The sequence below is a fragment of the Humulus lupulus genome, chromosome 5 (genome assembly GCF_963169125.1).
Source record: "Humulus lupulus chromosome 5, drHumLupu1.1, whole genome shotgun sequence".
NCBI classification, from domain to species: Eukaryota; Viridiplantae; Streptophyta; class Magnoliopsida; order Rosales; family Cannabaceae; genus Humulus; species Humulus lupulus.
Window position 1 is genome coordinate 130,454,532 of NC_084797.1, and position 17,647 is coordinate 130,472,178.

The 17,647-nt window shown below is 47.0% G+C and overlaps 1 long non-coding RNA gene across 1 annotated transcript in view; it reads right to left on the reverse strand.

Annotated features, from left to right (window-relative positions):
- Nucleotides 1–15,945: 15,945 nt before the first annotated feature.
- LOC133777656 (uncharacterized) overlaps nucleotides 15,946–17,647 on the reverse strand; it is a 38,286-nt gene continuing 36,584 nt past the window's right edge. Inside the window, exon 2 of the long non-coding RNA XR_009868748.1 lies at nucleotides 15,946–16,176. This is a non-coding gene — a long non-coding RNA (uncharacterized LOC133777656). The remainder of the gene's footprint in view (nucleotides 16,177–17,647) is intronic.

A 17,647-nucleotide genomic window follows, 5' to 3' on the forward strand; every position in this document is an offset into this window, starting at 1 on the left:
CCCGTCGCAACCGCAAGCAGAAGGCTCAGAACGAAATCTGAGCCAATCGCGGAATAAACGAGGCGGAAGAAACTCCAACCGAGAGGACCATTCAAAGAAACCCCGGAAGGACTATGAGCCCAAGTTCACGGAGTACACCAGTTTGATAGATTCACGAGAGAATGTCTATCGGGCGACCTGTAATATGGTCAACTACAGGAAGCCCCCGAAAGTATCTCACGGAGGAAGGCGTCCGCGAGACTCCAATAAGAAGTGTGAGTTCCACGGAGACGTGGGGCACACCACAAACGAATGTCTTCAGCTGAAGGATGAGATCGAGTCCCTGGAAAGAGAAGGACACCTCGGTCAATGGGTGAGGATACCCATAATCTATCCCGGACAGGGAGTAGTTCACGGAGCTGCATATTCTCCGGGACAGAGGGGGACCGCTAGCGCTCCTGGAGCCGGTCACCCCCAAGCTCCTGGGTCTCAGTTCCCAGCGCTTCCTGCTCCAACCTGTCCGGCACCCATTGCATTATTGGCTCCAGGACCCGGAAACCCATATCCGCCCGGCCTTGCTCCGCCACCTGTTGACGGACACGTAGCCACCATTTCCGGAGGACCGCACCTTGCCGGAAGCACCCGCAACTCCCAGAAAAGGTACTTGAGGGAGTTAGAACACACCGGAGAGATGTGCGCCTTGGTTCAGTCACCTGCTCAGCGTCCTCGAATGATGGATCTTCCCATCACCTTCACGGAAGATGACGCCCGACATGTGCACTTCCCCCACAACGATCCCCTCGTGGTGGAAGCTCAGATTGCCAATAAGAAGGTATCACGGATCCTTGTCGATAATGGGAGCTCCGTAAACATCCTCTTCAAAGCTGCCTTCCACGCGATCGGATTAACCGAGACAGACCTGACCCCATGCCCCATCCAGCTTCAGGGGTTCAATGGGGATGCACTCATGCCATTAGGAAAAATTCAACTTCCAGTCACCCTCAGAGGAGAAAGCGACGCTTGCGCCTTCAAGCACTGCACATTCGTAGTGGTCGACTGCCCCACGGCGTATAATGCTATCCTAGGCCGACCGGTCCTAATCGATTGCGGGGCCATAACCTCGATACGCCACTTATGCTTGAAGTTTCCATGCGACGACGGGCGTATCGGCACCCTCCGGGGAGACCAACGAAGTGCACGAAGCTGTTATAACATCTTCGTCCGATCCGTCTACACAGTCCAGGAGGCGGTTGTTGCCGCTCCTTTAGCGGGAGATTTACCAGAAACTGGGGGTGCCCAAGGGGCATGTGTTGACGAACTCGACCCTAGAGTGGGGGTCGAGAGAGCGATAGAGCCGATGGAGGAAGTCGAAGAGGTGATCCTTAACCCGGGAGATCCCACCAAAGTCATTCAGGTAGGGAAAAACCTTCCATCGGCCATTCGAGAAAAGATCGTGGCCACTGTGAAGAATAATCAGGATATCTTGGCATGGTCCCACGCTGACATGACGGGGATTAATCCTAATGTTGCGTGCCACGCACTCAACATAGACCCATCTGCAACTCCAGTTCGCCAAAAGAGGAGGCCGTTAGACCCAGTGAGGGCCGAAGCAGTCAAAGCTGAAGTGGACAAGCTGATGTCCATAGGCTTTCTCCAGGAGTCACACTATCCCGTGTGGTTGGCCAACCCGGTTCTGGTCCCGAAACCCAATGGGTCCTGGAGAATGTGTATTGACTTCACGGACCTAAACAAAGCCTGCCCGAAAGACTGTTTCCTTCTTCCGCGAATCGATCAGATGGTAGACACCACTTCCGGGTATGAACTCTTATCCTTCATGGATGCATACTTCGGATACAACCAGATCAAGATGCATGTCGCGGACCAGGAACACACCAGCTTCCTCACGGACAAGGGTGTCTACTGTTACGTGGTCATGCCTTTCGGTTTGAAGAATGCTGGGGCGACATACCAGCGTCTAGTAAACAAGATGTTCAAGGACCAGCTGGGGAGGAACATGGAGGTGTACGTAGACAACATGTTGGTAAAATCCAAGACCTCCGGGGACCACAGCGACGACCTTGAGGAAGCTTTCGCCGTGATCCGAAAGTATGGAATGAAACTGAATCCGAAGAAATGTACTTTCGGGGTCTCGTCTGGGAAGTTCCTCGGTTTCATTGTCAGCTCCCGCGGAGTGGAGGCCAACCCTGAGAAAATTAAGGCATTCATAGACATGGCTTCTCCCCGGAAGCATAAGGATGTCCAAAGCGTTACCGGAAGGATAGCTGCTCTCAGCCGCTTCGTATCTAAGGCCACTGACAAATGTGTCCCCTTCTTCAATGTGTTGCGAGGAAACAAGAGGTTCGAGTGGACCCCCGAATGCGAAGCAGCCTTCCAACACCTCAAGGAACATCTAACCCGAGCTCCCATTCTGTCCAAACCTGTCGAAGGAGAGGCGTTGTTCTTGTACTTAGCTGTGACAAAGCACGCTGTGAGTGCCGCTCTCGTCCGGGAAGACGGCCGTATCCAGCTCCCTGTGTATTACGTGAGCAAGAGGTTACTGGACGCCGAGTCCAAATATTCAATGATCGAGAAACTCTCCCTCTGCTTGCTAATCGCTTCGAGGAAGCTAAGGCCCTATTTCCAGGCGCACACCATCAGAGTACTCACCAACCACCCTCTTCGACAAGTCTTGCAGAAGCCTGAGTCTTCTGGCAGGTTACTTAAATGGGCCATGGAACTGAGCCAGTTTGACATCCACTACCAGCCACGTGTTTCCATAAAAGGACAAGCTCTCGCGGACTTTATTGTGGAATGCTCGGGAATGAATGACCTCCCGGAAGATCCTATCCCGGAACTTCCCACATGGAAGGTCTATGTAGACGAAGCCTCAAATGAAAAGGGAGCTGGAGCAGGGGTCATCCTAATATCTCCCCAAGGACATCAGCTCTAGAGCGTCATCCGTTTCGCGTTCCCAGCATCCAACAACGAGGCAGAACACGAAGCCATGCTAGCTGGATTACAACTGGCCAGAGAAGTCGGAGCCCAAAAAATCGAAGTATACAGCGACTCCCTACTTGTGGTAAACCAAATATCCGGGGAATACCAGACGAAAGGCGAAAAAATGGCTGCCTACGTGTCTCTCTCCCGCGGCCTCCTGCAGCATTTCAAAGGCTACCAAATCCGCCAGGTCCCCCGGGACCAGAACTCACTCGCGGACACACTGGCCAAGCTTGCAACAGACCCGGAGATTGAACAATATGGCCTAGTGCCCATCGGGCACTTAGAAGCACCTAGTACCAAGACACAGAGGGTAAATGCCATCATCGACCATTCCCATTCCTGGATAGGACCCATCCTCAGATTTCTCACCACCGGAGAGCTCCCCACTGATAAAGCTGACGCAAGAAAGCTCCAGTATCAAGCTCCCCGATACGTGGTTATGGATGGAAAGCTTTACCGCAGGGGGTTGTCCATACCCTTCCTTAGGTGTGTTGCCAGAACCAAAATCAGTGCCATCATCCATGAGATTCATGGAGGCTTCTGTGGCGACCATACCTCCGGGCTGAGCCTCTCCAAAAAGATCCTTCGACAAGGATACTTCTGGCCCACCATGAAGAAGGATTGTGTGGATTATGTCAGAAAATGTGAGCAGTACCAGAGGTACGCCAAGGTTCCGCGAGCACTGCCTACAGAAATTACCTTAATGACCAGCCCCTGGCCGTTCGCCGTTTGGGGCATTGACCTAGTAGGTTCCCTTCCGACTGGAAGGGGTGGAGTGAAGTATGCCATAGTCGCGGTAGAATACTTCACCAAATGGGCTGAAGCTGAACCTATGAACACGGTCACGTCTAAGAAAGCACTGGACTTTGTCATCAGGAATATAGTGTGTCGTTTTGGGCTTCCACGAAAAATTGTGTCCGACAACGGGAAGCAATTTGATAGTGAACATTTCACGGACTTCTGTGCTTCGCATGGAATCATCAAAAGCTTTTCCGCAGTCGCCAGACCTCAAGCAAATGGGCAAGTGGAAGCAGTAAACAAAATTTTAAAGACCACGTTGAAGAAAAAACTCCAAGCATGCAAGGCTCACTGGCCAGAAGAGCTTCCGCGAGTACTTTGGGCCTATCGCACAACAGAGAGGACTTCGACGGGGCACACACCTTATTCCATGACCTTCGGTTGTGAGGCCGTCATCCCAGTAGAAACTATGATCCCCTCTCACAGGCAGGACACCTACGACCCTACCCGGAACCACGCCCTTCTCCAGGAGTCCCTGGACATGATCGAAGAACTCCGGGAGTAGTCACAGGTCCAACTCAAAATGTACCAAGGCAAGATAGCCCGACACTTCAACACAAGAGTCAAGAGCCGTACATTCGAAGTTGGGGATCTTGTCCTACGGAGAGTATTTCCTACTACGCAGGATCCAGGAGTGGGCGTCCTCGGACCCAACTGGGAAGGCCCCTATGCAGTCCAAGAAAAAGTGGGCCATGGGACGTATCACTTGAAGAGACTCGACGGATCTAAAGTCCCGCGCGCCTGGAACGCGGAGCACCTCCGCCGTTACTATCAGTAGGCCCCGGACTATCTAGTCAAAAGTCCTTGGTGGACGTAGCAAAAATGTAAAATATGGAGACAATCCTCCCAGCTGTAAAACACATGCCTCACAGGATAATTTAATGAAACACTGAGAGATTTACTCCGCTTTTACTGCATTTTTTACTCCTTTGTTCCAAGCTGCGTTTTAACAAGTGACAACGCGGTTCAGAGACGTCCGGACCCCACGCTCACTTGGGGGGGGTATACATGGCTAAGGCATAGCCATACGCCCCTTGAATAAAACATACAGAGAACACCACTTATGTGCTAGCATTGTGTTTGAAAATTTTAAATTGTTAAGCTTAGGTTGATTTGTGCCATGAACATATTTGCATTACGTGTCATGTGTGCATTATGTGGTTATGTGAAAATTGCCATGAAAATATCTGCCATTATGCATCATGAAAATGATCTCCTGTGTAGCCTAGCGATGAACAGAACCGGGGATTGGGGCGCACTCAGAGAGCTACGCCGAAACACCCCCAACTTCCTGACATGCCCTTCGCAGAATATTATGCGACCGCTGTAAGCTTTGCTTCGCAAGCTTCAGCTCCATGTCTCATGAAGTAAAGCATGGCAAGATCCGCGACCGCTGAAGCTTTGCTTTGCAAGCTCCAGCTCCGGGTCGGGCGAGGCGAAAGATGGCAAGATCCGCGACCGCTGTAAGCTTTGCTACGCAGGCTTCAGCTCCGGATCTCAAAAAATAACGCATGGCGAGTCCCTAGACCACTACAAGCTTCGCTTCGCAAGCTTCAACCCTGGAAGCAGACATAATCGATCCCCCAATTACAGCAGGCCTTGCTTCGCAAAGCCCCTGCTCCAGAATCGCACATGGTAGGTGTGACGATTTCCCCGACCGCAACGAACCTTGCCTCGCAAGGCTTCATGCCAAGTCCCTGAAGTCGGCCACCGTGGGTTCCGCGACGACAGTTAGTTTTGCTTCGCAAAGATCTAGCCCTAAGTCTAGCGACGCTCACCAAAAGAACTCCCGTTCCGGCACCATCCCGCGGAAACGTATTAAGTGTTTGCCTCGCAAGCTTTGTAAAGATCGCAATGGAGAGATGGAACGGGTCACCCTAGCCATCCCCGCGAACGGTATAACTACAAGTCCCGAGATTGGCTATTTACCTTAGGAAGGCTGAGTACGATGAAAGAGGGAGTTTGGCCATTGGAACCAGGAATCCTCCGCAACCTAGAAACTACGTGGGAAAAGACATAAGCCGTTGGAGCTTCAAGTTAGAAATGCATAGGTTCTGGCCATTGGAACCAAAGCCTCATGCGCCCCTACGGCAGTTTCTATCGTATAAAAGTATCTACTCTAAGCGAAAAATTAAACAAGGAACTCAGCAAAAAAGGAATGAAGAATTCTACAATTATTATAATGAAGGCCCTGTGGACCGGGCATCTGTAATGTTCCCGCAATAAAAAAAAATACAAGGAGCTTCACCCCAAAGGAAAATAAAGAAAAAAATAAAAAATAATTAAAGATATGGCCCCTTCAAGCGCTGGGGGTGGCAGCGGCATCCACGTCCGGGGCCTCGAGGTCAGCGGTTTCAACCGGGGCTGGCGGAGTCGGCTCATTGGAAGGTGGAACTTCATCACTGGCAGGTCCAGAGGTCCCCGCCTCTGTGGGATCTTCTGCCTCAGGGGCTCCAGCAGGCTCGTCAATGTTATAAGTCTGGACGTACACCTCTGGGCTTTGATCCCACACCTGTATCTTTTCCCTCATGGCAGCGGCGTCCTCTCCCAGGTAGCCTATTACCTCCGGGTTTATTTTCCAAAGTTGGTGCATGAGGACCACGTGGGATAGATTAATCGTTCTATTCAGCACCACCTCGGCATCTTCCTTCTCCTTCAAGCGTTCCGCCTCAGAGGTCGCCAGCTTTGCCTCCGCGACAGCCAATTGAGCCCTCAGTTTTTCCAGCTCGGCCTTGGATGCATCCCGCTCTCCCTTAAGGGAATCAATCTCCTTGCGCTGCACCTTATTGTGATCCAGCAAGGATTGCTTCTCGGTCACATGCCCCCTGACGGTGAATTGCAAGGCTCCAATCTGTTTATCCTTCTCAGCAAGCCCCAACTCCTGCATAGACGCGAGATCCTTGCTCCTCTTATGATCTTGCTCCTCCTTGTGCAGCCTATTCTGAAGAGTGGCATATTCCTCTTGCCGCTTAAGGAGGAGATCATTTTTCGATTGCAAGCGGGCTTCCAAGGTATCTTTCTCCTCCCTGGCTTGGGATAGCTTTTCCCGGAGCTTGGAGTTTTCGGCCTTCAAGTCATCCGACCGCTGCTTGAACTCATTCTCCGCGCTGGCCCGGTACTCTCGATATTTGGCAAGATATTTCTTGTCCGCCTCTTCCTCAGCCGTGCGCCGGGCCTGGTCAATCTTCTCCGAAGCCTCCCCCTTTATGCTCTCGACCTGTTGGGTCAGTTTCTGCTTCTCCGCCTCCAAGGCCTGGCGAGCCACCTGGCTCTCCTCCAGCTGAACCAGAACTGCACCCACCTCCCGGAACGAGCGTTCTGCGATGAGAGAGGCCTGCAAGGAAAGACAACAGAATGAGTTAAGCGGAACCAAATGTGCTAAGACAATTGATCCCGGAGCACAACAACTGACAGCTTACCCCCGAAAGTTGCTGCTTTACGGCATGTGTCAGCAACAGCGGGTCTTTACTGCTACTGATGGCCCATTTCTCAGAATTGAGTTCGCACAAGCTCAGGGCCATGTCCTCCATCATCTCCGCTCCGAACGGCGCCAATGAACGTCCGAGCCTAGGCACCAGCCTCTTCTCCAAGGCTGGGCCATCCAAAACCGCTCCAGCCGGGTGAAGGGATCTCACCCCCTCGGCCAGCTGAGCTCTCTTCACGGCAGACAAGTTGTCTGCCCTTCCCTGAGTAACAGCCTTCTCGGCCTCCAACCGCCTCTTCAAAAAATTATCAGCCCATCTTACACCCTCCAGGAGGGCAGCGGGGAAACGGGTTGGTTTCTGAGGGAAGTGGAACTTCAGGCCAGGCCGAGGAAGGCTTGTTTGTTGGGAAAGCGGAAGAGAAGAAGAAGAAGGAGACCCCGAAAGGGTGGACTCCCTTTGGACTGAAGGAGGAAGTAGACGGGGTATTGGGGACGGTAGCAAAGACACTACCGCCCCGCTTTGTGGTTGTTGCTGATGTTGCTGTTGCTTTTTCTGCTGCTGTGGTGGTGTTGATTGTCTTTGTGGTTGTTGTTGTTGTTGCTGTTGCTTATTCTGTTGGAGTTGTGTTTGCTGCTGGGTGCGGGTAATCTGGTGGGGACTGCGCGCAGCCCGGAGGTCTCCATCACCTCCGGGAGAAGAGCGTCTAAGGCGTTTCTTCTTGTCGCCCTCAGCCTCTCCTCCGGAGCGCTTGCTCACCCCGGCCCTCTTCGCGGGGAACACAAGACCTTCCCCATCGCTGCTACTGCTCGAGACCACCATGTTCTCGGAAGGCCCCTTGACAGGAGGCTTCTCCACCACGGGCACGATTGACCTCTCCACCACCGGAGACCCTTGCGCCTCGCCACTTGTCTTTTTGGGTGTGGCAGCTTTACCTCCCCTACCAGCTCCGACCTTTCGTCTTTTCCCCTTGGACGGGTCTTGGCTGGTGGCGGCCTTCTTGATAAGAGAGGAAGCTCTCCCCAACATCTTTGCTTCAGGATGTTCTGCAAGAAATGTGCGAAGCAAGGTTAACCAACCAGCAAGCAATGTGAAAAAAGATAAGCAGAAAACAAAACAAGCAACAACATAACAGCACAAACAAGTCCCCCAGTAGGGAACAAGAAACAAAAAAAAAAAAAAGAGGAAAAGTTTGAAAGGGACGACCATGCACGAGAAACGTGGATGGCCTTCCCCGAGCAAAACAAAACACCGCTTCCTGCTCCAGGAAGCTCCCGTATTCCTTGAAGCCCGGGAATGACATGCTGAGGGAAGAAGGGTCAACCATGATGACACCTTCTGGCAGACTACCGTCACTCAAACACCCGAGGAGCTCATCTACCCTATCGCAATATCTGTCAAAGGGTATCCTACGCGGATCTAGCCTAAGGAAGCGGGGATCGAACCCCGCCTGAGAAGTCCGGGAAACCTCAGACAGGCTGGGGGTGTGGATCAATCGAAAACTAGTCTTACCTCTTCCGGAGGTGCCAGCTCCCAGAGTCCCTTCGTTGGGGTAAGCTGCGGCGTGGCGAGCCTCGATCTCTTCTTCCTCCGGCTGGGGGTCGGGGAACCTCTCCGCCCAACTAGGAGATAAATTATTCTCATCCCGGGCCGCTTGGCAGATCACCTTGGACAGCTCTAGGGCAATCTGCTCCCGGATGTCGGCTGACACCTGACTTTACCCCCTGCCACTCACTGGCTCAATACTTTGGAAAGAGGCGAGTAGCCCATACTCCCTCAAAGATTCGGTGGTCACAAGTCCTTCCACCTTCAGCTCTTCCTCCGAGAGCCCCTCGTAGAATTTTGACCTCCTTATCATCTCCGCACAGCGAGGTGTCCGCGGGACGGCTTCTGCAAAATCCAAATACGAGTATTAGAGATCCTCCCGAAAGGCAAACCAAACGTAAAGAAACAAAGTTAAAAAGGAGAGGAAGGAGCACTTACCATGTAACGACCCTAAATTCGGTATTAAGGCTTAGGGCCTGAGATAGCGTGCCTGGAGGGCATAATGGAATTCTGTGTGGGTCTTTAATGGGTTTTATGCATGATTATGATTTAGTGCACGTTTTATGATTATGTGATTAATTGTGGTGCATGATTATGTGAATTAATATGCATGTAGACCTGATTGAGCCTATTTGTAATTTGGCCATGTTGGGCATGACTATGTTGATACCTGTGATCTATGACTCGAGACGATCCTAGAACGAGCGGGTTAGCGGAAAGTCAAAGCGGGAACCTGTACCAGGCTTGGGTTAAGCCTGGGGAGTTAATCGAGAATTTGGGAATATATTTGGTGATTTATTAGGTATTGGGTAGCGAACGGGAATTATTAGGAACACTTGAGGAATTAGTGGGAATTTGGGTAATATGACTAAAATGCCCTTTATGGACATAAAGGCTTAGAATTGGTAAGAGAGGGTATTTTGGTCATTAGGCTTGCAAGAGATAAAATAGAGAAGGCCTTTATACTTAGTGGATTTAGTAGAGAAAATTATAGGCTGAAAAGAAAGAAAGAAAGAAAGAAGAGAAAAGAAAGTGAGGGAAAGCTGAAGGGTTGGCTTTGAAGATTTGGTTTGTGGTTCTCCCACCCTTTTTCTTTGATTTTTCTTGAGGAGAAGCTCAGTGGTAAGCTAGGGTTGTGGATTTGCAAGGGATTAGCAAGATCAAATCAGAGATTTGAGGTCAAGGTTGTGAAGGTGCAAGCCAAGGAGGTCTAGGTTTCAGTTCAAGGTCGAAATTCCACCCACGGTAAGCGCTAGGGCTCGGGTAGGATCGTGCTCAAGGAGTCTGGTTGATCAAGGCTACTGAATCTAAAGGTAAGAAAACCGTAACACCTGAGGTTAGGGCATGGGCCCACTGTGTGATTGTTGGGCACGGCCCTAGCTTGTATTGTGTGCAAATGTGTAATCTTAGATAAACTATTGTATGTTTGAATGGTTATTTCATAATGTATGATATGTGTGATTGTAATTGAATGAACGGCAAGGCCGAGAGCGGCAAGGGCCGGGTACGGCAGTGGGGCCGGAAGCAATGCTCAGCACATGGGATGCTAAAGCGAGGGTGGGACCCAAGGGACACATGAGTTATCCTGCGGTAATGACCGAAACCCCCAAGCTTTGGTAAGGCCTCTGGGGCGGCATGGCCGTGCTTGTTTAAATTGATGATTTTCTTATTTATCAGTGAATTATGCCAGCGATATTATTTGCATATGTTACGTGCTATTTGGGTTTTCTTGCTGGGCTTCGGCTCACGGGTGCTCCGTGTGGCAGGTAAAAGCAAGGAGTCAGTCAACCGGCCATGAGTATGGAGAGCGTGGGGGCGGCGCGTACATGTTCGGCCTGCCCGACTGCTTTGGTTGGGGGCATTTTGTATATGGCTGTATTAAATCATTCTTTTGAAAACTGATCAAGTGTAAACCTATTTTGAGTTGTAAATATTTTGTAAACCTTATTTTGGGATCCCAGATGTTTTATATTTAACGTTTTGCTGAAGTTAAACATTTTCAAAGAGTATAGCCTTAAATTCTGATTTATCCACACTTTTGGTTTTAGAAACCACTTAGAGTCAGTCAAAAGCACGATTTCTAATTTAAACTCACTAAGTAACGGCTCTAAGGTAGTAGGGCGTTACATACCAGGGACTTTGAAGTCCAAAGATAGGGCTGGCACCCTCTTCAATGGGAAGCCAGTCGTCACGAACCAGTACTCCCGGAGATCTGGAACCCTCGCGGTATGACAGGTGGGACACATCACGTCCGGGTACCTCTCCAGCCTGTAAAACCCCACCTTGTCTGGATGACCTCTCATGGGCTGAGACTTCAGCCCATAGAAGTATAGCACCTCCTCCGGGGTAGGGGCCTCCAGGTCCCGGGACTTGCAAAAGATGTACCACCCCGCTAGGAGCTTGTAGCTGGGGGGAATCAACTGGAAGGGGGCAATCCCCACCTTCACACAGAAATTGGCAAAATAACTTCTTAGGGGCAAGTGCGCCCCACACACTATGTGTGCCCAGCTCTAGGCACCAAAACCCTCGTGACTCTGACTAGCAGACTCACCCAGCACCGACAGACGGTGCCACATCAGGCCTGGGATGTTCTTCAGGCCTGCCTCTGAGGAATACAGCTCCAGCATGCCGTAGTTCCTGAACAGGTTCGGCTTCTGGTCCATCTCCCAGATTGAACTGTTGATAGTCGGTGGGCTAGCTGCGACCACTTTAGTTTTTCCTTTCCCCTTTGCGCCAGCGACAGGGGAACCTTTCTCCTGGGCAGATTCAGCCTCTACCGCAGCGATGATTTGTTCCTTCGAGGTGTTCGTCACTGAACAAAAGAAACAAAGAAGAAAACACTCTAAGCTGTCAGCACCCTTGTCATACCCTAACGGTATCAAAGGCGTCGGGGAGACCCTCCCCGAAAACTGCTTGGAGAGGCTCCCACCGAGCTTGCCGAGGGGTTGGCACCATGCCACCCGAAGGACAGCAAGGAACCAAACTCAAACTCCGAGCCTAAGCCCGCCGAGAGAAGTGTTTTTCCAGAGGAAGACACCCTAAAGGCATTCACGCTTATGCCCTAAAACAGCAAACCAGAACAGCACAAGCAAGACGAGGAACAACTTTCCAAACGCAAATCGTCAAAGCATGCAAAGAGATCACTTATTGGCTCACATCAGTCACATGCCTATCAAAGCCCTATTCACGCATGCATAAAGATGACACCGGCAGAAAACTCAACCCTAACAACTACCAACAATCTGAGGTTTAGAAGGAAATTTCAAAGTAAAAATACTTACTGGTATTCGGGTATTTGAAGATTGAGGGAGTAACCGGATCACTGCACCGCACGAACACGTGAAGTGAAAGCTGCAAAGACAAGAAACGATTCAAACCTGGAACTTCGGCGAACAAACCTACTGCCAAAACGAAAGAAAAGTTTCTGGATTCCTTACCAAAAGAAGTGGCGAATTCGAAGGAAAGGAAGCTTGGAAGCTTGAAAGTTCGAAGATTTGGGAATCTGAGAATCTGAAAGCTCGAGAATTTGAAAGCGTAAAGAGGAAGAAAGGTCCGTTCCCTCGTTTTTATAGCAGGAAAGAAGTCATTTCGAATTCCTCGGATGAATGGTCCCGATCTTCCCATTCCACATGCATCAGATCCAACGGTTGGGGATGAAGTGCCGGTCCCATTTTAGACTCCTCGGATGGGAATATAGTATTTATTTCCCATCATTATACCATCTCGGGCCCAGTGCCCCATTAAATACCGTCAAATCACTACTCAGCCAGTCACCTCACGCACACGTCTTGGTCACAGAGCCATTCCCTGCATGACGCGTGGCCCTTGACGCACTTGAGTGCTTGAGTTCAAACAGAAGAAATTTCCTCTTTTTTTTTTTTTTTGTACTGACACTCAGGCGGGAAAGAGGAACTCTTCCAGGAACACAGGAGGTGACCCCTCGCCTAATCTAGAGACCAGAGCACCCGGAGGACTGTACAAGCTCCCGGACCTCTCAAGCCCCGTGACCTTGGGGGGTAAATGTTATCCAGATTTCCGGATAGCGTTTAAATGGATAGCCTCGGGGAAGCAGAATTATCAAAGTCTTTCACGAAAGGTGACCAGAGCTCGAGGATGGACAGAAAGGCCTCGCCTCTCCCGTTTAGTGTCCAGCATACTCTTTCAAGCAACCGCGACGCGGAAGCTCGTCGATTATCCCGGGCTCCCGAAGGGATATCCTTCGGGGAAGGTCCTTCCAGGAGAAGCTCTTCAGGTTACCTTCGCGGATACAGTTCCGTGTCTCGCACGGAAGAAGACCAAGCGGTCGAGTCATGGAGGAGGCATAGTTGGAATGATATCCACCTGACACAGGATCCCGCCTGACACGCCCGACAGGTCGAGGCCGCACACATCCCAGCACGCCTAAAAGTACTATTTCGCCTACTGTTCCGCTGACAGCCTGGAAAAGACAGCTGCCTTTGTGCATTCCCCATACTTTCACGTAAATATACCCACATAGAGCCTGGTAGCCAGGCGACTACGGTAATTGTATCCCCTATTTATGGCTGGTGTAATTAAGACTCATGGGGGCAGAGTAAAACCCTAATAAAAAACTCTAGCTATAAAGACCTCCTCATTTTGCAATAGAGGGGGGAGAGAAGGGATTACATAGGAAGAACTCTGTCAAAATCTCTCTAGCTTCGTCTTCTTCTAGAGAACTCGAGAGAAACACTGTGAGTTTGTGAGGTTCTTGTACACCAGCCATTTTACTGTAATTCTCTACAAGTATAATAACATCGACTCGTGGACTAGGGCTCGTTAACGCCTGAACCACGTAAAAAACTTATTTGTCTATTTATAATTCTGCACTTCTACAGTTCTTATCTTTTTATTAGTTTGTTTGTATTCGTTTCCGAAAAACTCGGTAAACAGAGCTATATATATGAAACCGAGATAGTTACCTTTTTATAAAACTCTAATGATAGTGAAAATATCTATACTTTATGAAGGTGGGAGAAAATAAAAATCTGATTAAATTATTAACTAAATTAGTAAGCAAAATTCAAATTTGAAACTCATAACCTCTTTCTTTTGGTTTTTATTAATAGTTGATCAACAATTTATATATGTATGAATAATTACAAAAATATATATTTAACTATTTAGTTTATAGTTGATGTAAGCAAACACGCTAAGATTAAAGATCACATTTCTAAAAAAAAACAAAAATTTATAGGTTTATTCAAATAAAAAAATAAAATAGTATTTCAAGAAGCTAACATATTTATTTATATTTCATAAAACTAAAGAAAATTATTTGAGAAAGGCTTACAAATAAAGAGACTACTATAAAATCTTTCTGGTTCTAACGATATAAACCAAACAATTTATAAGAATTTTTTTCAAAGAAAAAATTTAAAATATATGATCTATTACTTATCTCATAAACAAAACTTCATTGCACACTCAACTCGATAACCTAAAACGAAGAGATGAGAAGTGGAGGAGAGGAGGAGAGCGAGAAAAAATATGGATTTTGATTATTTTTTATTTTTTTCAATAGTATAATATCTCTTATTCTAATTAAAAATTAAGTAATAATGTTGGGGAAGTTAAAAATGGAAGATATTAATAAATCAATTGAGGAAAACGTGGGTGATATATTGAAATCAAATATAAACTTTCTATTTTTAAATAAATTGACCTCCAAATTTGAATTAGGCATAACTGTAAAAATATTTAAAAAAATGTAACAAATTAATGTAAATAAAATATATAAATGCACTAAAAAATATAAATAGAAAACATTGTCTTAATAGTGTAATAAAAAAAAATTAGGGCGTGTTTGGAAACATAATTACTAGGTCGTGTAATTACTAGGGTAGTAACTACATATTTGAGTAATTACACCATATTTTAAAATACAATATTTGTTTGAATGTCAAGTGGTAATTACTTATAAATTTTTATTGTCATGTTTGGCAAAACAATTAGAAATTACGTAGAAAAATAATATTATATAGTAAATATTATTTAAAATTGATAGTAATTAGTAATTACACACAACTCTCACAAGGGCTATGAGAATTAGAGAGTGTAATTGGGACCCCTCAATTACCTGCAATTACATAGTTACTGTGTAATTACACGGTCATATAAATTAAGTAATTACTCCGAATTATACTAATTCCAATTACAAGGCTACTTTCCAAATGCACCCTTAGTAAAAAGTGTGATTTTCCGAATTAATTTGATCAAACAAGCCCAAAACAATTCAAATTAAGCTTGCAAAGAGTCTAAAACTGTAACGTCTCAAATTACCTAATAAGGCTTAAGGCCTTGATTAGGGGGCCATGATGGAAATTTATGAGAATTATAGATATATGTGATGTGTATGCATGTAATTATGTGGGTTATATGATAATATGACTAGATATGTATGTTTAGGTGTATTAAATATGCATGTGGGCTCGTTTCTTATTAGAAGGGAAAATTTCGTAATTTTGCCCGTTATAGGTTTATTTGGCATATGTGTGATATATGTGTGAGACCACATTATTATGTGGATATATTTGGGTTACTCGACACGAGACAGTCTTAGGGAGCAAGTTAGCGGGAAAGTCACAACGGGACCCAATTCTCGACTCGGGGTGAGTCAATGAGTATTTTGGGTATCTAGTACATTACCGAGTTATCGGGAATGAATATTCGATGATATATTGAAAGTTAGTGAGAATCGGATGGGATACCGAGGATTTTGACTATTTTTTCCTCGGGGACGTTTTTGGTACCCCGAGCCTCGGGATTAATGATCGTGAAAATATGATACGCAAGTGCACGCAATCGATTCAAGTAATATAGATGATAAATAGAGTATCGTTCCCACAAAGATTATTTTTCAATTACCAACAATTGTTCTTTTAATTTCTATTTGGCAAACAAAGTTTAGATGAGTGAATTTAAATTTAAAATTATAAATAACTATGAACAAAATTAACTAAAGATGGAAATCAATATTAAAAAGACCTAGGGTATTAACTTCATCAACTTTTCATTCTACTAATTTTATTAATTAATTCTAAATTTCTTTTGTAACGTCCTACTTCCTTAGAGTCGTTACCAAGTGAGTTTTAAGACAAAACAAGGTGCAATGAACTCGCTAACCGAGGTTTTTAAAACAAAAGTATGACTAAGCAAAAGTTAAAGCTGTAATCTTTAAAAATGCGTGGTTTCATTGAAAACTTCTAGTATTTAACATTTGGGATCCCAAAATAAGGTTTGAAAACTATTTACAACTTAAAATAAGTTTACAGTTGATCCGTATTAAAATCATAGGTTATTACAGCCATTTCTCGAAAATACCCCCAACCAAAGCAGTCGGGCAGGCCAAACATGTACGCGTCGCTTCATGCTCTCTGTACTCATGGCTGGTCGACTCAATCTTTGCCCTTACCTGCAACACAGAGCACCCGTGAGCCAAAACCCAGCAAGAAAGCTCATGCAGTTCATAACATATGCAAATTATACAGTTAATCATATCAGATAGTCCACAGATAAACAGGTCAACCATTAGACTTAAGCGACCCGGCCATGCCGCCCCAGAAGCCTTACCAAAGCCTGAGGTCTCGGTCCTCACCATAAGGGTATCACATGTATCCATGGGGGTCCCAACCTGACTACAAGCACTTCACGTGCTAAGTGGTACTTCCGGCCCCACTGCCGTTCTCGGCCTTTCGCCGTCCTCGGCTCCATTGCCGTTCTCGGCTCCTCGCCGTTTCACATACAATAATCACAGATAGTCTAACTCAAATAACATTTGAACATATATCAATTCAATCAAGTCTGCACCCTAACATGTAATGCAATATAGGGCCGGGCCCTGCAATCACATTATGGGCCCATGCCCTGTCCTATGGGTGCTATAGTTTTCTTACCTTTCAATTCGATAGCTTCGATCACTTGACTCCTTGAGCACGATCCCACACGAGCCTTAGCGCACACCTAAGAACAAACATAGGTCAAAGTCAACACCAAACCTCGAGTCCAAAACCTCACCTCGGGACCAATCCCGAGCCCCCCGGGAAGTCCTAGATCCACAAAACAAGGTGCTGGAATCGAACCCCGAACCCTAGGTCAAAATCCCTTACAAATAGCCCAAAAACCCCTTTCTGGGCACAGGGTAGCGCTACAGCGCTCAAAAGAGGGCGCTATAGCGCTACAAGCAGAATCATCATCCCCAGAAATAGGGCCTAGCGCTACAACGCCCAAAGACTAGTGCTGTAGCGCTAGTTGCAGGCAGGCAAATTCTCATTTTCTTCTCTGCGATATCTTTGAGCCAATTTCAATCCAAACTTCTCCAAATCTTCACCAAACTCAAAATCAAGCTTATAAACACTCTCCACTCATCCCAAGCATCCCAAATCCTCAAAACCCAAGTACATACATCCCAAATCTCAAAATCTACCATGAATAACCCTAAACCCAGAAATTCAGTCAAACATCAAAGTTAAGGGCTTAGAATTCATACAGTTGATGCAATTTCGACCTTGAGTTAAACCCTAGACCTCCTTAGCTTGCTCTTCTCAAATCTTGGCCTGAACCACCCTAAAGTTCCCATCAATTCAGCTTAGATACACAGCCCAAACCAGTCAAAACCCAAAAACTGAAAACTCTAAAAACTTACCTCAAGCATTGATGTGTTCTTGCTAATCCCTTGCCAATCATCAAGCCTAGCTTGGGATCCTTGATGCTCAGTCTATCCTAGCTCTCCACTGAGCTTTGCTCCAAGAAAATTGAAGAGGAAATGGTGCTAGAATCCTCAAATCGCCCCTTTTGGAAAACCCTATGTTTTTCTCTCTTTTCTTTTTCTTCCTTTTTCTTTCTTTTCCTTCAGATTTCTCACTCTCTAACAATCCCACTCACTA